The sequence below is a fragment of the Palaemon carinicauda genome, chromosome 14 (genome assembly GCF_036898095.1).
Source record: "Palaemon carinicauda isolate YSFRI2023 chromosome 14, ASM3689809v2, whole genome shotgun sequence".
Taxonomy (NCBI): Eukaryota; Metazoa; Arthropoda; class Malacostraca; order Decapoda; family Palaemonidae; genus Palaemon; species Palaemon carinicauda.
The window spans coordinates 50,069,755-50,094,754 of NC_090738.1; positions in this window are offsets into that span (position 1 = coordinate 50,069,755).

Below are 25,000 nucleotides of genomic sequence, written 5' to 3' on the forward strand. Positions count from 1 at the left end.
CTTTTATGTAAATGTATACCCCATAAATCAGGTCATGGCATTCGTGGGTACTCGAGGGCGTGACAATGGATTTAATACCCACAACAATAGAAGGCAAAACGATTGAAAGAATGAAGGAGTTGGAATCAGGTACGTGTAGAAGTGTGTGTTGTTTGGAGAAGAATGGAGACATGGAAAGAGTCTGTTAAGGGAAGATGTATGTCAAGAAGGTGGGGAGGTCGTCTCTCTCTCTCTCTCTCTCTCTCTCTCTCTCTCTCTCTCTCTCTCTCTACATTTTTTTTGTTTCTTTTCTTTGGCTGAGACTGATTTTGCGGTTGCGGTTACGGGGCGGATTCGGGCGGTTCGAATTCTCAATAATTGTCGTCATTAAATACCTTAATTTTTGTTTGTGTTCTTAATAATGAAAACAGAAATCATATTGATAAATATATATTATTTCCATGATTGTGCCTTTACAGAAATTCATCAGGTGCTGTCTACACCATACATTGATTGTTATAATTTGTAAGGGATGCCTTGCAAGCGACTGACCAAAAAGTATAGATTTGTAATTGATTAATAAGCGAAGATAAATACATTTCATCGGTACACTTTGAAGATGAAGGTCTTTCCAAGATTATATGCACATCCATTACAAAAGAATTGTAGTATTAGAAACAAGAAAATTATAATATCAGTGTTAAGCTCTAATAATTTTATTTCTATTGTTGAAATGCCACTAGTGCCCTAGTCCTTTTAAGACGTTTACCCAACATCTCCACTTTGACGATGTGTTAAAAACTTGTTCACCACGAGCTGCAAAGAATCCTGAGCATCTTTTTACAATGTTCTTTTTAGTAAGTTGTCATTATTAAGTAGTGACTAAAGTGACGAATACGGAAATAAATGGAATATTTAGTGCTTTATGTTACGATATCACTAGATTTAATCTTCTCAATATCTTTTGATATTAAGAATAATGCGATGGGGGTTACCATTAATCTCTTCTTGCTTTTATTGCCTTATATGATCTCAAACTGTTCTCTGGCTATTTTTCAATCTTATTACGTAATTTATAAATCAATAATTGTCAAAAGAGATGAAGGTTTCCTCCTTATGCAAGAATGAGATTTCTATCATGAATTTACACACACAGACATTCCAGAGTATTATATATAATCTGGATTATTTATTAATGAGTTGTGTCGGCACGAGAGAATTCGTCACGGTTCTGCTACGGAGGATCGATGAGAAAACGAGAATTTGGTAATTAAGTTGTTCGTGGTTTTCTTCACTTTTTAACGCGCAATAGCATGTGTTTTAGGTATCACTGTGTCTCCACTGGCATCTTCATTGTTATTGTTATCATTGTTACCATATCTTAATGCCCATCTTATCATTTTTCTTATACCTGTGTGTGTTGTGAATGAACCAGTTATGCATGCATCAGTTATATATTTTATATTACTATTATGTTCATTATTATTATTAATATAATTTTCATCATTATTGTTAGCATTTGCAGTATCATCAGCTGCATATTTTTATTCATTTTTTCAAAGCCATCACTAAAAATTTCCTTTGATATCATATAATAACATATTTTTATATTATTTCTATTTTTCTTATCACGAGGGCAAACCTTCAATTTTTATATCAGTATTCTGCCCTAGAGCTGTTATGATTGTGTGCTAAGTTTTTTTTTTATTTATTTTTTTTATACATGGATGCGTATCTATGTTTATTGGTGCAAAATTCTTTATGTCTTTGTTAGTATTGATGATGTTCTCCCATGAATATATTTACAGACTTATATGTCCTTATACTTACAGACACACACACACACGCGCGCACACACACACACACACACACACACACATATATATATATATATATACATATATTACATATATATATACATATATATAAATATACATACATATATATATGTATGTATGTATGTATGTATGTATGTATGTATGTACGCATGTGAGAGAGAGAGAGAGAGAGAGAGAGAGAGAGAGAGAGAGAGAGAGAGAGAGAGAGAGAGAGCGTATAATGTATGACTATATTATTATATTTGAATAAGAAATATATATATATATGTACTGTAAAATGTGTATATATACGTATATATAAGACGTGTCTCAGGCCTTTGTTCTGCAGTGGACTAGTAACGGTTGATAATGATGATGATGATGATAATGATAATGACACGCGCATATGCAGTATATATAATTTGAGATTATGTATGTGTATATATATATATATATATATATATATATATATATATATGTATGTATACAAGTATATATATGTGTGTATATATATGTATATATACATATATATATATGTATATATATATATATATATATATATATATATATATATATATATATATATATATATATATATATATATATATATATATACATATATATATATATATATATATATATATACAGATATATATACATATATATATATATATATATATATATGCATGTATGTAGGTATGCATGGATGTATCCATGTATGTATGTGAGAGAGAGAGAGAGAGAGAGAGAGAGAGAGAGAGAGAGAGAGACTCTTAAAGTTGCCGATACAAAGTAATTCATGTTATTAGACTTGATGATTGCCATTTATCTGATGAGAGCTCACATAGAACATCTTTATTTTCTCCAAAAAAGTTAATTGAGTAATTTATGAAAGTAAATTACAGAGGTTTTAACGGCCATCTAACATAGTCTCCTTCCTGTTGTTCATCGAACGAGATGTGGTCGGCTTTCAAGTGGCTTTTTGGACGATGAATTCACGTTTCAACCTAATATTCACCCGGAGCCATCTTCAATTTCCTTGTCGGAAATTTTTCACTTGAAATTCTTAAACTTACTTTGAAACGCTTTCATTTATAGCATAATTACGTAGCATTATTATTATTATTATTATTATTAATTATTATTATTATTATTTATGTTTTTATTATTATTATTATTATTATTATTATTATCATTATTGTTATTATTATTATTATTATTATTATTATTATTATTATTATTTTTATTATTATTATTATTATTATTATGTAAGCTACAGCCATATATGGAAAAGGGCTCCAACAAGGAAAAATAGATAGCGAGAAAAAGAGATAAGGAAATAAATAAACTACAAGAGAAGTAATGATCGATAAAATAACATGTTTTAAGAACAGTTAGAACATAAAAATAGACCTTTCATAAATAAACTATAAAAAATTCCCTGCAAGTTTGAACTTTTTCCGGCGTAATGTACATAGGAAAAACCAATTCTCAAATATGATGGTATTTTTAGATATTTTCAGCTATATGAGATATATCCTGCCCTAGATATGACTGCGTGCGCCAATAAGGACTGTTTCTAAACATCTGGTCAGGGATATTTATTAATTTTCCTTTGTAACCATCATCATATTCCCGATCATCCTCATCATTTCTTAATATAAATATAACTATCAAGTTACAAAAAATCTGTTGTCCATAAATTCCCTTTTCCGTTGTATCCATTTTCATAAATAGACACGAAGATATCCTTTTGAAGATTCGGCCGCAAAAATGAATTTCCAACTCCCATAATTTTTATTTTGCAATTCAAATCCGGAAATATGCATTTACCCTAAAGAATATAATAATGTGTACAGTATGAATAGCCTTAAGTTACCTCTTCAGAAGTAACTTAAGGCTTCAAAAGTTTGACATATGACTTCAAAAGTTTGCTTTGTCGATTACTTGTGAGTGATATCGGTGGTTTGTATCGCTCTTCAATTGGTTGTTATATTTTAAATTATCATTATCTATCATGTTATTATAATGATAACAAGTAATATAATTATTATCAATGCTATTGCTAAGGATGTGGAACTTCGATTGAATTTTTAATTAGGAGATGAGCTTAGTTTAAAATGAAATAACGATTACTGTGTATAGCATGAATTTATACAAAGCTATATGTCGGCAGATATCTAAATGGAAAAGGAAGATATACTTTTTTGTCGGGTCTTTCTATTGTCCTAAATTTTAGTTTGACCTATTTTCAACAAAAGTTTGACCACGAAATCCTTTATTTACTCTTACTCTAATAGTCAGTCCTTCTCCATCATGAGGCACAAGACTACACAGTATTCTAGAAGTTTTATTTCAGCTGTGACCTGGTTGTGGAATGATCTTCCTATTCAGGTATAGTTGAATCGGTAGAAATTCAAAAGTTCAAACTTTCAGAAAATGTCTTTATGATGAACATGCTGACATAAGTCTTTTTATAGTTTATATTTGAAATATCTGTTTTGATGTTCCTGTTTTTAAAATATTTTATTTTAATTGTACATTATTTTTCACGTCGTTTATTTATTTCCTTATTTCCTTACCTCACTGGGCTGTTTTTCCTTGTTGGAGCCCTTGGGCTTATAGCATCTTGCTTTTCCAACTAGGGTTGTAGCTTAGCTAGTAATAATAATAATAATAATAATAATAATAATAATAATAATAATAATATACGCCATTTCATCATATGCATCAGATTTATTGTGGGTAAATGAAGTTTATGAATCAAATTGCGCTAAACACGCAAGTTGTCAGCTATATCTAAATTGTGAACACCGAACTCCACTGTCCTGAACTGAAGTTATGGAGCAGTATAGGCTACCTCACGCAGTGCACTGCAGACATCACTGAACGGTCTTTGCCGACGGCCTTTGGCACCAACTCAGCTGCACTTACTTTGTAGCCTTCTATTCTACTTATTTTCTCTCTTCCTATCTGCTATGTTTCACCCCAAGATGCACAACTACTGGGTTTTAGTTGCATACAATAGCTGAATGGCCTCATGGACCGAGCGCTGCAAATTTAAACCATCCTACCTCCTCTGTCCGTAAAGAAAGCAAATAGAATATTAGTTTCACCTATGAATTACAAACACCTATTTTCTAGGGGTTTAATTGTTGGAACGACAGGTGTTGCAAGTGAGAGAATCTTCTGAATATTATCTGAATAGTTTTACCTCGTCGAAGCCATCTCGGTCTGTTATGACAGACACAAGCACTCACATCTGTCTTTCTTCTTTCTTTAAGATACAACGACTAGAGAGTTATTGGGTCCTTTGACTGGCCAGACATTACTAAATTTGATCCTTCTCTCTGGTTACTGCTCGTTTTCCTTTTGCCTACAGTTACACCTAATAGTCTGGCATATTCTTTATATATTCTCCTCTGCCCTCATACACCTGACAAGTGACAACATTGAGATTACCAAACAATTCTACTCTGCTCAAGGGGTTGATTACTATAATATAGCTCATTTCCTCTTGGTGAAGGCAGAAAAGACTCTTTAACTATGGTAAGCCGCTCTTCTAAGACAATACAAATCAAACCATTGTTCTCTGGTCTTGGGCTGTGCCATAGCCTCTGTACCATGGTCTTTTGCTGTCTAAGGGTAGAGTCCTCTTGGTTGAGGTTACACTCGGGTTCTACCTTATTTATCTTTTTTTTTAAGTTTTTGTAGTTTATATATGAAAGATTTATCTTAATATTGTTACTGTTCTTAAGATATTTTATTTTAATTGTTAATTACTTTCTGGTAATTTCCTTACATCCTTTCCTCACTGGGTTATTTTCCCTGTTGGAGGCATAGGGGTTATAAGCACCCTGCTTTCCCAACTAATGTTGCAGCTTAGCAAGTAATAATAATAATAATAATAATAATCTCTTTCTCTTGCCACCCCAGCGGCGATCCGCAACGGTCGGGTAACAACTAGGTATATAGGTAATTCTTATTATCATTATTACCAGCTAAGCTACAACCCTAGTTGGAAAAGCAAGATGCTATAAGCTCAAGGGCTCCAACAGGGAAAAATAGCCCAGAGAGGAAAGGAAATAAATAAACGATGTAAGAAGTAATGAAAATTAAGATAAAATATTTTAAAAACACTAGCAACATTCAAACAGATATTTGATTTATAAACTATAAAAGGACTTATGCAAGCCTGTTCAACATAAACACATTTGCTACGAGTTTGAGCTTTTGAAGTTCTACTGATTCAACTACCCGATTAGTAAGATCATTCCACGACTTGGTCACAGCAGGAATAAAACTTCTAGAGTACTGTGTAGTATTGAGCCTCTTGATGGAGAAGGCCTGACTATTAGAATTAACTTCATACCTAGTATTACAACCAGGATGGAACTGTCCAGGGAGATCTGAATGTAAAGGATGTTCAGAATTATAAAAAATCTTATGCAACATGCATAATGAACTAAATGAGCGACGGTGCCAGAGATTAATATCTAGATCAGGAATAAGAAATTTAGTAAACTGTAAGTTCCTGTCCAACAAATTAAGATGAGAATCAGCAACTGAAGACCACACAGGAGAACAATGCTCGAAACAAGATAAAATGAAAGAATTAAATCTTGAAAGACTTTCCCAATAAGCCAATTCTTTTGTGCAATGGAAGAAGACACAGACCTAATGTGTTTCTCAAAAGTAAATATGCTGTCGGTAATCTAATATTTTTAGGAATGTGTCCATCTGTTTAGTCTCTTCCGATCCGAGGCTCGACCACGATGTCAAAACATTGCTCGCTAAACACGCTACCGAAAGTGTCACGAGAGAGAGAGAGAGAGAGAGAGAGAGAGAGAGAGAGAGAGAGAGAGAGAGAGAGAGAGAGAGATTTATTGATGTAAAGGTCTTATCTTTTTCATTAGCGGTTGCAGGTTTAATTATCTTATTAAAGTTAGGGGAGTCCTATAATTAGAATCTAGTTGCTTGATAAGCCTGATATATATACGTCATACTTAACAGATAATATCCATAGTCCAGAAGTGAACCATTAATCATGTTCATACTGTCTTGCAAAAACACAAATTGCAAATAAAAAGAATAATAATTTAGGGAAAACCTGGATATTAAATTAGCGATTCTTTGGTTCCTTCGAAATTTTATTATTTTGTCGATAATATATTATTTTTTTTACTGACTCGTTTTTAAACGTTGAAGAAACGATTTTTTTTTTAAATTAGATTTTTATGTAACGCAAATTTCAAATCTTTGTAAAGATATATTCGAGATCATAATGTTTTTTTTTTTTTTTTTTTTTTTTTTTTTTTTTTTTTTTTTTTATAGAACGATGATCACGCGTTAAGTGTTGTGAGATCATTGTTTGCGTCTGAAGCGTCCAACATCACAATTAGACTTTAAAACGACGGCGTGTATTACTACAGTGACCTTTTTTATGTTCATTATGTTAGAATGCGGCATGAACTATAGGATATTTAGAAATGAGATGATATAGGAAATGTCTGAAGAGGAAGTAATCAATCATTCTGGTTGATGAAAATAATGTCCTCTTTCTTTTTTATAGCTTTTCATTTTTTGGTTCGCCTTCGTCTTCGTATCATTTCTGAAAGAACTCAGTGGACATATGTGTATTGCTACTTTTCGTGAAGCGTTGATTTCAGGAGGGAAATTACTTTTCCTCATTTATTTCTAGAGTTTGTCATTGTTGATGAATTATTTTTCATGAAATTTTAATTCCTGTATTTTCTATAATGTAAATGTAATTTTTGTATTTGTGACTTTTATTTTTAGTACGTATCTTTATTTTGTACTGATGAACCTTCTCCCTTATTGTATGACCGCATGTCTGTTTTTAAGATTTTGGTTTTCATTCATTCACCTGATGTTGATGCAATTAACCAGGAAATGCATTATAGTTTTCTGTATCTTCATTTCATAACATTTCGTTAGGGATATTTGTAACACTTTTAAGAGCGTAAATATGTTAAGTCAGTTCTGTAACTATAAGTTATATATATATATATATATATATATATATATATATGTGTGTGTGTGTGTGTGTGTGTGTGTGTGTGTGTGTTTGTGTGTGTGTGTGGAGGGGAACCTTTAGTGATTATTTATTTCCTTTCCTCACTGGCCTATTTTTCCCTGTTAGAGCCCTTGGGTTTATAGCATCCTGCTTTTTTCAAGTAGAGTTGTAGATTAGGCAGTAATAATAATGTTTATTTTTCTTACCTGTTGTTAGAATATCCTCTACTTTAGTTTGCTCTCTTATCGATGATGCTCTTTTACTGTTTCTTAGTGCTATTCCCATCATTATTCTTTTCATAGCTCTTTGGGTCGTAACTAGTTTAAGTTCTAAGACTTCAGTAAGGCTCCAAGTTTCTGATGCATAAGTTAATACTGGTAGGACCATCTCGTGTAATCCTTTTTTTTTTTCATCTAGAGAACGTGGCTTTTTACTTTTCATAATCTCATTTTATTTACCAAATTCTCTCCATCCTATGTTTATTCTTCATTTAATTTCGGTCTCATGTTCTGGGTAAGCCATTAGTGTCTGCCTTAAGTACGTATATTCATTATAATCTCTGGAGGCTCATCCATAACACTTATTTGATGTCTCTCTGCAATTTCATTGATCATTATCTTAGTTTTACTCATATTCATTTTCAGTTCTCTATTTCTTCTTCCTCCATTGAGATCTTTTATCATCTTTTGTAATTCCTCCCATGATTCACTAAACACAACTATGTCCTCTGCAAATCTTATGTCGTTAAGGTATTCCCCAGTAATATTAATTCCTACATTTTCCCGATCTAAACTCTTTAAAAAGTTCTACTAATCATGCTTTGAATAATTTAGGAGAGATGGGGTCTCCCTGTCTAACTCAATCGGAATTTTCTCACTCTCCCTAAGTAGTTTTAAGATTGATGTGTTTCTTGTATACACACACACACACATACACACACACCCATATATATATATATATATATATATATATATATATATATATGGGTGTGTGTGTGTGTATATACAAACATTCTTCTGCAGGTAAATATTCTTATTGTAACAACTACGGTATACTATATCTATGCTGCTGAATACACTGAATGTAGAGTACACATGTATATGTAATCATATGTACAATATATACAGTAAACGGTATATTGGATTATATATTTATATAGACGTATATGAGCTTCGGTAATTTGTAGAAGGTTTTGCCTCAACTGCGTAGGAGATGATGATGATGATATATAGGCTGTGTATATGAAGTATTTATTCGTAATTTGGTTCATTGTGTTTATTAATGAACTTATGTCCTGCATTTGAATGTGTCTTGTTAGTATATTTTACGTTAACAAATGGCTAACTCTTCCATAAACGACTTTGACCTTTTCCAGAATGCTATATATTTCCCTCAGCTTTGGCGCTTCCCCGGTTTCGTTCATTATCATCTTTTATAGCTGAACTAAAGTTGTAATATCGATACCTATATATTTTCTGTTTACTCAGTCCTAGTTGATATCGGCCATCTCAATGACAGGTTTTATTCGGACGCATGAAGCTAAAGTGACTCAGATTGGTATAAAAGTGAGGCCAAATTGTGTACTGGCGTGTATGTAATCATAACTATTCTTCTTAACAGCAGCTTGATATTTCCTTTTCATTTTGCTTTCTTTTTATGTACATTTGTATTTTAAATGGAATTGGCTTTATTTTGCATGTCATTGGGATATTAGTTTGTAATTTGGCCGTCTACTTTGATTATGTTTTTCTATCCAGCTGTGCAATTGTTTTTTTTTCTCATAGTTCTCATAAGATCTAGGAAAATAAAGGAACATAAAAGATAGCCAATAAAAGCACACGAAAAGATTCTCTCTCCCTGGAAATTTAAAGAATAATTATAATTTTGCAGGATTATCGAAAGAAAAAGTATTTTGATATACTGTATACTTATGATAGTCAACTCAAGTAAGAGAAACTCCTTACTCCCTTGAAGAGTATGTGCGGATGTATATGATGAAATCAAACGTACTGTATTTTCAATCAAATGAGTTGTCGGCCTAATCTTTTATATCATGCTAACAACATTGTAATCAGGATTTGCAGCAACTCTTGATTAAAATTCCGTATCGTGAATTTGATGTCTTTTACATTAATGATAAAGTTTATTCTCACTAATAAATTCCCCAGGAACAAAAGATATACCAATACAGCAGTATAGAGGCCAACGTCCCATACAGATCTTCCTTGAATACCAGACAGAAAATGCAACATTACGTCAGGATGTAATGTTTACTAGAGCTTAAATATAGAAAATGATAACGAGTACTGTGGGTTGATATTCCATCATAATCAATTGGTTAGTTCGTGTTACTAATAGGTTTGAATACATTTTTAGAGAGTTTTCATGGAAATTTAAGAAAGAAATATTTTCTCTCTCTCTCTCTCTCTCTCTCTCTCTCTCTCTCTCTCTCTCTCTCTCTCTCTCTCTCTCTCAGAGGCCCGGCGCACGCAGTTTGTCTTCAAATTGAGCAAATATATGCGATGGCATAGTTGCTCAATTTGAAGACGAATTGTTATTATTATTATTATTATTATTATTATTATTATTATTATTATTATTATTATTATTATTATTATTATTATTTAAAAGAAATATGAATATGAATTATGTATATGAGGATATTCTAACCACTAATTTCTCATTACGATTAATCACGATTTAACTATTATAATTTAGTGTAAATTTAGGAATTACGTAAAACTGTGCAATAATGCCGAAGCAGTAACAGACAGACAAATAGTTAATACGTAATACGATAATCAACATTCTTCAACCTATGACATTATTGGTCTTCAGGAATCCGAAACATTAGAGAAAGTAAGGTAGAGCATCCCGCATTAAAAGGCTGCAACATAAAATTGAAATTTATTACATATAGAATTGGGTATTTCTTTGAAACTTTGGTGGATATTAAATTATTCGATAATTTCCCTATACAATATGTCAACAGCAAAGAAGCGAATTGTGAAATACCCGTACGAAATTCATTTGGTCCAATCATCTTATGATCATTTCCAAGAAATTATATCGGAGTATTCTATACAAAATTCTGTATAATATCATTTAGTAAATCCAGGCAAGTAATGGTGTTTTAATTATTTCGGGAATATTGTCCAATCATCTTCATGTGTGCACGGACTCGTGTGTGAGAGAGAGAGAGAGAGAGAGAGAGAGAGAGAGAGAGAGAGAGAGAGAGAGAGAGAGAGAGAGAGAGAGAGAGAGAAAATAAAAAGCTACACCCGGACTCCATTAGCCAATTCATTGAGAACTTAGACGAGATGAGTGTCACTCGCAGGCCATAAATATCCGAGTTGTCGTATTCCTCTATGTCTTAGACTACTTCCCGCGCAGCCTCGTCCTGCAACGCATAAATAAACTGTCAAATAAATCACAGGACGTGACCACCAGTACTATAAAAAGATAAATAAAATGAAAAAAATTGTAAAAATAACAAGGACTGTGTCACTGCGAACCCGTCCGGGCGTGTTGTGATTGCAGTTAATATCAGGCGACAGTAAATAGCTTTCAATTACAGTGGCGCAATTGACGTGCAATACATTTATGCCGGGTGAAAAATGACTCTCATATTTCTCCGAATCCGTTGCCAAATAAACGATTAACGAGAGCCCCTATCATTTGAGCAGCGGTCATATTTCACCGTCCGATTCGTCTCATTTGAGTTCCTTTTCCTCGATCGTTTGCAATTAGATCGTCGGCGTTCGATTGTTAGACGTGACAGGTGTATCTGATTTATGCATTTGCATTTATATTTATTCAAATAATCGCATAACTATTTCCAAAACTTTGGGAGGAAAGGAGAACTAATCCGGCTACGCCAACATAAAGCCACCGAATCGGACGTCGCGTGCTGTACTGTAAGCCCTTCACTTTTGATACCATTGTGCGACATATGTAAACATTAATTTCCCTACTCTGTAGTTTGAAGCTCCAACCTTTAGCCGGGACAAAAACCGACCTTTTCGAATGTTCGTTGTTATATTCGTAGTTGTAAGCCCCTTCCTATACGTAGCCCATCTCACCATTCACCTCCCCCTTTTCTTGGTAATGGCTGCAGCAGCTGTGAAATTCTAACATTTTTATTTTTCTCTATGAATGCTATTATGCTCATCATCATATCTTGTTTCACTGCACAAAAAAGTATATATATATATATATATATGTATATATATATATATATATATATATATATATATATATATATATATATATATATATATATATATATATATATATATATATATTATACTTATTACCTTCACCTAATACAAATGATCCAGTTAGAGAAAATGCTGTTATAAATAAAATTAAATAGAATTTTATCTAATGTAAGTTAGATTTTACACTCGTGGTGTTGAAATTTCTATATAATGGTGAGCTCACTAATCTTGATATGCGACGTTGATTAATTTACATTATTTCAAAAGTACGCTTCATAGGAATTTCAGTTTTCAGGTCATTGGCCGATCGAGTTCTCACCAAACTTATTATGAATACGAGATTCAGCATCACTGAAGCAGTGAACGCGTTATTGTATGAGTTCCTGGGTACCGATTTTTTTCGAATTTGTGTTATTATCTAAGAATTTGTACAGAGGCAGTATTGATGCAGTGGCGGAAGTCTAAAGAACTTCAATCAAATTACTATATACTGTATTCAGTGAATAAGTTCTAATTCAGCCAGGCAGTGTATGATAAAATAGCCAGTTCACCAGAAGGATATAACTTCAGTTATCTTTATCACAACAACAACAACAATAACAACAAGTGCAGCCGTTTCTAGTCTGCTGTAGGACAAAAGCCTCAGATATGTCTTTATTCATGTCTGGGGTTTGGCCATTTCATCACCACGCTGGCCATAGCGGATTGGTGATGGTGGGCGACGTAGTCTGATCGCTCACAGCAAGCCAACCTAGTATGGAGAACCCTGACTAGTATAACTTTGTTGATCATGCGATACACAAACCTTTTTACCACTTTAAGGTATCCCAACTCAGAAAGGCCACAATAAATAGGAACGACGTTGTTAATTCAAGAAGAACAGTTCATATGTGTGGGCTTTGGATGACAAACATCTTTCAATAAGATTTTTAATTAACTTTCGACAGTCTATCGAAGCGATATAGGTGGGGTTCCTTTCCTGATAAGGCTTGGCGGTATGCTGTAGTCATAAAGGATGACTGTAATTTATGTAGGTGACTTTTACTTCCAATAGAGCAACCCCGTTCCCCCTTGAAGCAGTAGGTTGAGATCTCTTTCAAGTAGGTCATCACTTGGAGTAATTTGTCTTCTCGGTCTATTTCGAGAAAAGATTTCAAGTTTATGGCGAAGGCTATAGAGGAAAAGGTTTTCTTCTCAGACATTCCCTAGTCAAGGAAAAAGAAATAATTTCTGGGAAAGTAAATCTATTATAAATTATTGTTAGCAAATATAAATATTTATGTAATACTCCCTATCCTGTTTTGGAAACCTATATAGCTGACAATACAGATATAAAATAGATTATATATATACATATATATATATATATATATATATACACATACATATATAAGTGTATATATATATATATATATATATATATATATATATATATACCTACATATATATATGTATATATATATATATATATATAAATTATATATGTATATATATATATATATATATATTTATATATATATATATATATATATATATATATATATATATATATATATATATATATATATATGTTTATTCGATATTGAGTTGAACGTTTTATTATATTTCGATATGGTCTACTAATAACAGGAAATAGTAAACATTTCCACTTCTGTTTAGAATTATATCTTTTTATATGGAATGAAATTTACGTTAAGTTTTTCTGGGTGTAATAAAAAGTAACGTCTTTTGCTTGCATATAATAGTTTTTCTGTTATAAGTTAACAGAGAAAAATGTTTGGAGATGTAACATTAATAGCAAATGGCTTTTAATATTTAAATCCACGCAATGCGACTTATTCATTTGATCAGCCATTGTTTGTAGTACCGCCAACTCTCTCTCTCTCTCTCTCTCTCTCTCTCTCTCTCTCTCTCTCTCTCTCTCTCTCTCTCTCTTTTCAGCAGTACCAGACCGGCTATTTGTCGTTATGCGTATTTTTGCTCAGTGAGGTTCAAAACGTTTTATCACTGGCCTTTAAAAGTGCCAAGGTGTCAAGGCGATGTTCGAGTGTTTGTGGGCCTTAACTAATTTTGTCATTCATATAGACATTCCAAAAAGTTGTTTCATCCAATGTTGATTTGATTTTATACGAGATAAATCAAAACTATTTTTAATTGCTCTGGATTTTTATTTTGTAGTCTTTTTATTTTTTGAAAGCCGCTCATAATGGCAGAGGCAAACGACGGTGACATTGCCCTAGCAAGTAGCACAATGCCCAAGAGATTGATCATATTTACATATGATCAGCGCCCTTTATCCTTTGCTCACAAGGATGGTGCGGTTGCAGCGTCCAAAGGAAAAACGAGTTTGAGCGGGTCTCGAAACCCAGTATTGTGATTACCAGTCAGGGGCGTTACCACAATGGCCATCACAACGTATAGGGATTGTATCATAAGCCTCATAAGTAAATATATGCCACTAATTTCAATTTTATTTTAAGCACAGCCTGTAATCATTTCAACATTTCAAATCACACTCACACATTTGTATATATATATATATATATATATATATATATATATATATATATATATATATATATATATACTATATATATATATACATATATATATATATATATATGTATATATATATATATATATATATACAGTATATATATATATATATATATATATATATATATATATATATATATATATATGTACACACAATACAGACAACTCTTAAAGGCCTGTCGATTTCTTATATGTTTTTTATGACTTCTTGAAATTCGAAATTACAAATAGTCTTTCGCGGTAGTCTTCGAACCTGCATCAAGAAAACCCAAATTCAATGTTTTAGCCATTGCTTTACCAAGGAGGATTGAAATATAGTCACATATTCTATACCATCATAAATAAATACGTTGAAATATAGTCACATATTCTATACCATCATAAACAAATACGTTGAAATATAGTCACATATTCTATACCATCATAAATAAATACGTTGAAATATAGTCACATATTCTATACCATCATAAATAAATACGTTGAAATATAGTCACATATTCTATACCATCATAAATAAATACGTTGAAATATAGTCACATATTCTATACCATCATAAATAAATACGTGCACTCTATGGCCTACGTCCTAGAGATTCCAAGATCTAATCATATCCAGCTTCTTACATAACAGTTAATCCCTACAATTTTCATTACTGTACGATCAAAATTGTGGCTAGGAAGGTGTTCACAAACAAACACACAAAAACACAAACAGGAGGTAAAACCTAACATCCTTCCAACTTCGTTGGCGTAGATAATAAATACAGCTCGACTGTTAGGGAAATTTTATTGTAAAAGCTATTGAGTGATTAGTTTGCATGCAATTTCGTTAAAAACCTTTGTAATAACTGACGAGGGAGAAAGGTTTTTAGTTGAAGATGATGAACAGCGTTGCATGCTTTAGGTGACTCGTATTCTTACGTGTGAAAGATTTTTCTCGGGATAATAATAATAATAAAAATAATAATAATAATAATAATAATAATAATAATAATAATAATAATAATAATAATAATAATAATAATAATAATAATAATAATAATAATCAACATCATCATCATCTACGGCCCTACTGAATGAGAAACCTGGTGATTGATAACTCCGAAAAAGTCAAGTTGCATCAAAATAGCAAGTAACTTTCAGCATCTCTCTCTCTCTCTCTCTCTCTCTCTCTCTCTCTCTCTCTCTCTCTCTCTCTCTCTTGTTATCTCGCGGAAGCGGACTCTAAGTTGGAAGTCGTCTACGTCCACATAACTCTTTCCTGGCTTATCTTTCGGAGACAGTGAACTGAAAAGCCAAACCTTTTCTTTTTACTTTTTCTATCAGTTCTATTTGAAAAATAAACACTTTTCCACGTGTTAAGGAATCTAATTGTTGGAAATGATAATGAGAAATATGAATAACGGAAGGTGGACTGATAAGGTGGCAAAGATAAAATTACAATTATTCATTATGGAAAATAAATAGTCAACTACTGGGTTCTATAATGGAAAATATTCGAAAACTAAATTTGGAATATGGTTTTCTGATTCTTGAAATTTGCAATGAAGGCTTATCATTAAGAATAGAACCTCGTAAAGTATTAGTTTATGGTGTTTCACGATATTAAAACGATATTTAAGGTTTTCTAAGATTTTTATTTTCTTCTCAAATGTGTGTGCAGGTGAATGGACGAGTTTCCAAAGAATATTTGAATTCTATTCCCGATGTATTCCAGTAACTGTTGGAATAAACACATTTTGTGTGTCATCTGTGAAGGAAATGCTTCTCAAATGATATTTAAGGGACACTCATAATCCTGATTAGGTCTCCATATCGTTTAAAAAGATTCCTTAGATTTTTGCACATCATTAGTAACAGATTTAATTTCGATTAGTTATTATTTTTCCCATGAAAATCTCTTTGGCAAAAATCTTGATTAAGAAAAAGCCAAAAATCAAGAAGGAACTGTTAATTAGGTGTTTTTGCAAATGATAAATATTGATTTAAGGAGAATTTATAATTTCCTTTTGAATTATTAGCAATTTACATATAACTGGTTAACTTTGAACTCCATAGATTAGTAAAAGTCTGTGAGTTGATAAATGAAGCTCCTTGTGTTTGTTTACCACAGAACCTACCGATATCACATCAAAGTTGCTGGTCATGTGATCAAATTAATCCTGAAAATTAAGGAGTGTGATGACATTGGGAAATGCATACCTACAATCAGACTATATTTTCATATCAAGTTTTATATCTTATTGTTCCTCTGTTAATATTTTGGTTTCTGATCATCCTTTGTAAGTGGTTTCCCGATAGATATTGAATTTCTAGAGCTCTGTTCTGTTACTCCTAAGAAAATTTCATAATATTCAAACATTTACAAGAGAAATGATCAGGATGAAAAAATTCTTATTCCCATTGCTCTATTTCATACCAATTGATGGTTCTTATCAAGTTATTCAAGTAGAGTAGTTATATGGTCTCTCTCTCTTCGTCCAGGCGATCGAAGATATTTCTCTCTGGACAAACTGTCCTGCAGATAGTTTTCAGGATAACAGCAGAAATACATTTACTTTTCTCCATTTATTATTGGGTGCCGCCACGTGTTACGGATCACTTCGCGACCCTTCTTCGGGACTACATTGAGTTTTGGAATTACACTTTGATAAGTGATGAAGAAAATTTGATACAAAATTATTTGGAAACTCTGAAACTATTTAACAAAAATCGATAAACAATACATTAGATTCTTTGAAATGAGGGAATGATGACTCAATATCAGTTTTTAAATGCATAAATAATTTTTCAAAAGGTTTCACAGAATCTCAGGAAGTTCCCAGTTCCATCCATTGATGCCAGGTCGACGTCGGTTCCTCAGGAACACAATTTCTTCCTCAAAGCAGACTATATATATATATATATATATATATATATATATATATATATATATATATACAGTATATATATATACATATATATATATATATATGTACATATATATATATATATATATATAACATACATATATACTGTATATGCATATATATGAATATATATATATATATATATATATATATATAACATACATATATACTGTATATGCATATATATAAATATATATATATATATATATATATATATATATATATATATATATACGTATGTATATATTTATATATATATATATATATATATATATATACATATACATATATATATATGTATATATATATATATATATACAGTATATATATATATATATATATATATATATATATATATATATATATATATATATATACAGTATATATAAAAAATTTTTGAAAACAAAATACCAATTAGATATGGAGGTTCTAGCATGTAGACATTAAAGCCGTTATGTATTTCTTTGATTATCTTTACACAACCTACTTATGGATAAATTGTCTATTCATGTCAAGTGACATGCAGAAAAATGCCATTTATCAGGCGTACGAACAAGGGCCTCCCAAAAGAACGAACAGTAACAGCAAAAGAACGAAAGCCATTGAAAACAGCATTTGGGTTTGTGTTGGCCATCGCAATCCCATCAGCGGACATTCATAGGGAAGAAAACGTCATGGAATTGGAAATAAATGGACATTGACCGGGACCCTCTCAGTGGAAGAGGAGGAGGAGGAGGAGGAGGAGGTGCAGGAGGAGGTAGGATGGTAGGGGAGGAGGAAGAGGAAGAGGGGGAGGGGAGGATCAAAGTGGCAGTGTCTCTTCCTTTTCGTATTCCTCCTCTTCATCCTCCATCCCATTTGAATATTCCATCCCTCCTCAATGAGGTCCCTACCAGACAGCAGATTAATGGCATCGCCGCCGGTTTGTGGAGCTGTAATGAGAGGTTAAAAGGTTATAAAAAGTGCCACCGAATGTGACGCCGGTGATAATAGGTGTGTGTGTGCATATGTGTCTGTTTGTACGAGTGTGAATAAACCTCACACCGAAGTAATAATAATGGTCTCTTTGAGGATCACAATGGACCTACTGGTCATGGCGGTGCTTCCACACGACGGCCCTTTTCTCTTTTTTCCCTCTGGACGATTGTTAACCTTTGCTGGCGATTGTTATTATCCTTTTCGGCTGCTGTTCGTTGATTCTCCGACACATTTTTGCTTTTAATTTGTTCGGGTGGCGGGAGGGATATGCGGTTAAATGGCCTTTTCGGTTCTGACGTGATCGGCATTCAAGAAATTCTCGGGGTTTCTTTGAAATTGATGTCCTTGCCTTGATTTTCATTATTTACGTGATATAATTGTAATCTAATAAGCATAAATTCATATTTATCTATTGTCCCTTTTATTCATACAAATTGAAAGTGCGTGCGTATACAGTGCAGGAAACACGCTACAAAATGGCGTAAATCATAAACGACGAAGGAAGAACCGGAAGTGTATTATTTGGTACGCTGGAAACTAACTGGATAAACTGGATTAGTCATTTAATTCGAAAGCTTATGACAATGATTTGAACACCGAGGAAGTTTTTATTATGGAGCTGTAGCCATATTGATTGGTTTTGCTATATCATAAATCGCTTGTAATGCTAATAAATGTACATTGTAACAGTGGGGTAACTTTTCTCCAATTTTCTGTGACGGGATTTATAGAAATGAGTTCAATGATTTATGTTAGATTTTAGTAAAATTACTGCTAAGTAGTCAGTTAAAAGACTTTTTTCAACATAATTTTTCAATGTTTAATTGTTTTTCATATTTTTGTTGCCTTTAGCCTAATCAAAATAATATTTTAATCGAATTAAGTCACAATAATAGTTTGTTTTAGGAATAATCAAGTTTGCTATTTCGTTTCCATCAAGGGAATCGTTGTATGTGTAATTGGTTTTGTCAGTGAATAAACCTCACTGAAACTGCGACATCCAGAATGAAGATCTGGTATGTTTTTCTTCAAAACAAATTGAAAAGATGATTTGTCAATACAAACGAGATATAATTTAGATATAGATTCCTGATCCACCGAAAAAAGGGGATGAATTGTCCAATTTTTTTTAATAGTTGGTGTGAGTCATTAACCAATTCATGAAATATGGATGGTGAATCGGATACATTAAGTGTTTTTTTTTTCTTTTACAATAAATCAAAATCCAATACTTATGTAGATGAAAGAAAAGAATTAGACGAACCTGAATGGGGCAAGCTTTGTTTGGGATCCATATTTGTCCCAATTTAAACAGTTTTTTTTTTTTTTATATGAATTATTGGTAACCAGATGTCATCTTAAATAAAGTTGGATCAGGTGGCAGCATTTATCATTTATGATGTCGATTTACATTTAGTAATTAGAATCTATAATAAAATAGCACAATAAAACTCCTCTCTCTCTCTCTCTCTCTCTCTCTCTCTCTCTCTCTCTCTCTCTCTCTCTCTCTCTCTCTCTCTACGCGCATATGTATTTTAGTCTTTAGATCTCTGGTGGGTAATAAAATGGTTCGTCAATGACTATGGCATGTGGTACTTCAAGTGCATTGAGATTACTAGAAACATTTTATCTTTTGTAGACCTAAATGCTTTTGTTATTATCTTAGGCCAGTCACAAAGGGCGAGCTATAAATGGCAAATAGTCGGAAAACGAAGACTTAAAAAAAGAAAGTACGTTCATAGGAATAAACGTAGTATACTAATCACACTATCTTTTAGTACACCCATAAACGTATTTTCATTAATATAGGTTTTCTGTTTAGGTATGTTATATCAAGTTTGCTGACCCACTTTCGAAAATAAGAAAATAGGAATCAAATTCACTGAAGTCGGGAAGAACAGTTTTATTCATTATTTTTTTTGATGAATGAATGTTATTTCCCATTGTAATTTACGATTGATGTAATCTTATTTCTTTAAGAAAGATTAAACTTGATTTGAATTCTAGGTAGGCTTACCATCTTTAAATGTAGTCCTTATATCATACAAGAATCAGTATGATGGGATAGGGAAGAAAATCTAATGAGATTTTTCATTTGTTATAGCAAAACGCTACTGGGTTTTAGATCTCACAATAACTGTGATTACCGACTCATAAACATAGCGTAGTATGATATTTGTTTCGGTTTTTTATATACCCTCGATTGGTATTTGTACGTTTACAACTGTTCACCGACGATGACGTTGCTTTCCCATGTTATATTTTTTCCTATCCTAACTAAGAAAGGAATTATTTATAAACACACCATACTATTAGCTCAATGTTACTGCATTATGTCCAGATTGTATCCATGAAGATTATTTTTATGCACAATTTACTATTTACGAAGCGATAATTTATTACAATTGTAAATATTTTTACAAATATATACTGTAGAATTATCTACTTCTAATTCTTGTCAGTGATGAGCATTTACCCATTTTTGTATAACTAATATATCTCTTTGCTTTATCATACTGTAAAACAATATTTCTTCCGGTAATGGTTATTACAACCAGTGCGTGAATACTAATGGATCCTATGTATCATTGACCGTTGGTATGCATTTACTTTGATGCTTCTTGAAATATGTTCGCCATTTATTAAGAGTGTATGATTGTACACATTAGCGTGAAAGACATTGTTATTTTGTGTAGCTCCATCGTGTTATATTGCTGTTCTAAATAAATATTTTTGATAATACGTATAAAATAGAGGAAATATAGAAATAAATAAGTATAATTTTTGAATAAAATATTATGAAGGTAAACAGTCGTAACACGCCTAAATTTTCATCGTAATCTACAAACGATATACCGTTATATTTTTAACATTTATAGAGAAAGAGATATAAATGTAACATAGTGAAAACATTTCCGAGTAATTATTGTAGCCAAATAATATAATTTTTTTTTTCATGTTTAGGGGGCGTTTTTTAAAAATTAAATGTGTTTAAATGCAGCATCCAAAGTCTCTCTCTCTCTCTCTCTCTCTCTCTCTCTCTCTCTCTCTCTCTCTCTCTCTCTGTGTGTTTGTGTGGGTGTGTCCGTCTGTGCGTATGTCTCTATAGCTGTGTTATTAAAGGATCACCCAAAGGTCATCTGGCTAATGTCCATAATCGTTGCATGCACAGTCGCCTTGATTAGTCGATATGTTATCGCTGCATTCGAAAATATACACTTGGATTAGTTGCTAATATTTGCATACTTTCTCGATACAACAAAATACTGTAGTAGTTGTATTGGGTTCTCAGTAAATAGAAAAACAAATAATATGTAACACGTTGCAAATTTAGTAAGAGGCCATTTGACAATAGCCCTGCTTTCATCAGCATTGCCCGGAATGAACTAGAAGGTAACTTTTCAAACATGCATTATAATGCATTTAGAATGACTTCTTCTAGATTATGTTTCGACAATTTAAAAACAATATGGTCCATAGATTACTTTTGTTAGATACTAGTCAAAATTATAGTCCTTTGATCTTTATGGTATTATATACATAAACACACACACACACACACACACACACATATATATATATATATATATATATATATATATATATATATATATATTTATGTCTATATGTTTATATATATACATATATATGAATATGTATATATATATATATATATATATATATATATATATATATATATATATATATATATATATATATATAGTGCATGTGCGAGTATTTGTGTCAAAGAATATATATATATATATATATATATATATATATATATATATATATATATATATATAAATGTATATATAATATGTATACACACATATATATATATATATATATATATATATACATACATACATATATATATATATATATATATATATATATATATATATATATATATATATATATATATATATACAGTATATACATGGTATTTGGGCATGTTACTTTACCTTTATAACAAATGTACATTGCATTAGTGGCGTCCAGAAATCGAGGCTAGCATCTTCCCCGGACAAATTGTCCTTCAAATATTTTTCAGACTATAAGGAAAACTGCGTTTACATTTTTCCATTTGTTATTTGGCGTCGACACATGTTTCGAATCCCTGTGGGGCTTTTCATCAGGACTACGTTGGTCGAGTGATGGAATTATACTTATATATGAAGGCTATAGTGGTGAACAATTTGATACAAAATTATTCGGAAGTTCCGAAACTAATAAACAAAAGTGGATGAATAAAAACTTTTTATTCGGTGAAATATAAAGATGAAAATTTAAGATTCATTTTAAATAGTTCACTCTTGGACTCTGTACACCTAATGACCATGCTCATTGGCGTTGGAAAGAATCTTTTGTCCCTTAAAAAAACTCCAGATCACCGACCCTGCCTGTTCCCCCTGTCCTGATTTTTTTTTCCTGATTTTACCAACTTGTGTAAGTAAAGTCCATGTATGAACACTAGATTATCTTCTTTACCTCTGAAGATAAACATTGAACATAAGTCTCGTACTGTCAACACAGAGTCACAGAGAGAAAAACGTAGCTAGAAAAATACTAAAAAAAAAATCTGTATAAGATTAATGCCAAAAATACTTGCTTAAAGGGGGGTTTTCATCCCATATTATTATTATTATTATTATTATTATTATTATTATTATTATTATTATTATTATAACAGTGAATAATAATTAAGGTAATTCACAGCAGCACATTTATAGATTTATTTCAGAAACAGATATTCTGAAAGCTGTTTAACTTTTATACTGACCTGTTTGCTTCTATGATTTTGAATTGAATTTTCTTTTATAATCAATGTTATAACAAATGATATCGCGTTAATGACATTTGACATCAGGATGCCGGAAAACCCAAAATCAATCAGTTAATCATTGGAATTAACACACAATCACATTGGGATTTAATAAAAGTATCGGCTGAATGTCGTAAGTTCGATCGTGAAGTTATTATTATTATTATTATTATTATTATTATTATTATTATTATTATTATTATTATTATTATTATTATTATTGTTGTTGTTGTTGTTGCTGCTAAATCCGTCCTTCTGAGTAGTTAATTTGTATAAGAAATAACAAAAGGGGGTAATGTTATATCTTTAAATCTTTGTTCATCATGTTTTTGATTTAAGGAAAATTAGATTTTTTATTTTCTATTATTTCACACAACAAAGCCTTAGAATTTGGAAATACTATTGCATGTTAGTAATTGAAAAAATTCTTATATTTACAATGCCCAAGTGGCTGTATTCATAATATGTAGATTTTTTAAAGTCTTAGACTATATTCAAGCATCTGATCCTTGATTTATATATTGCATTAAAGTGTATCGCTAAGCTGTAAATAATATTTAAATTTAAATAATTAAAGGTAGAAGGAAATATTTCTAGCTCACCGATGTTCATAATAATCACTATCATTTTGAGACTTATTTTTGTAATATGAATGACTTTTGAATTTATTTAATTTTCATTTGTAGCTTAAATTGAAAATATCCGTCATTACTGCCAGAAAAATTTTATATCTAAATATTCATGTAAAAGTATTCTTGAGAAATCGCACACAAGTTACTTAAAGATCTTTTTTTTTCTCTCTTGCAGTATGAAATGCACACCTTGAATCTTTGTTCCACCTTCTTGGCTATTTTTTAATACTGTTTGACCTCCAATTGTTAAAAGGAGAATTTAAGAAGGCGTAAGTATTTGGCATTCGGTTCCTGAAGATCGCAGGTAACTTGAATGGGCAAAAATAGAAACTAAATGTAGGAGTGCTGTACCCTTGGGTTATACGGAATTCAATAAACAGAGAGGATCTCATATGGAAGTCTTATTATTAAATGCGAATTTTGTGCTGTATCCTTTTCCTTATTGATAGCTACATCCAATCGAAGATTACAAGGAAAGTGGCGGAATGAAAAGGGAAAATAAATAAGAGCTCATGTTCAACACAGAAAAATAAAATGAAGATAGAAACGCAGGAAAATTACTCTCCAAGGGGGAGTTGTGTAGGAAATGTTCATGTCTTGCATACATCATCTCCTGCGAGAAATGGTGAGAACGCATGTTAGGGCAAAATCCTCAGTCATGCATAAAGTCCCAAATTCAAGTCGTAATCCTTAACAACCATTTCATCACTGCCGTTGCTTCCCTCCGCAAATATACGTATGAGGGGTCTCTTATCCACCCCATCCATTTGGAGTCGGGAAGTGAAAAAAGGAGCGCATTTCCTTCCCATTGGCTTCCCTATCAATCAAGGGGAAGCCGTCAGCGATCCCACACATGCCCCTCTCCTACAACCTGTAATAACACAAATAGACTCATTTTCCAAAGGGAGACTCCCTTCTCGACCTGGTCGGGTGGCGGGATGTGGCAGAAGAAGAAGAGTCACAGACAGGGAAGGGAAAGGAAGGGAAGTGCTTAGGGGACGACGCTGCTGCAACACTTCTTGGCGCAGGATGTTGCAGACACTAT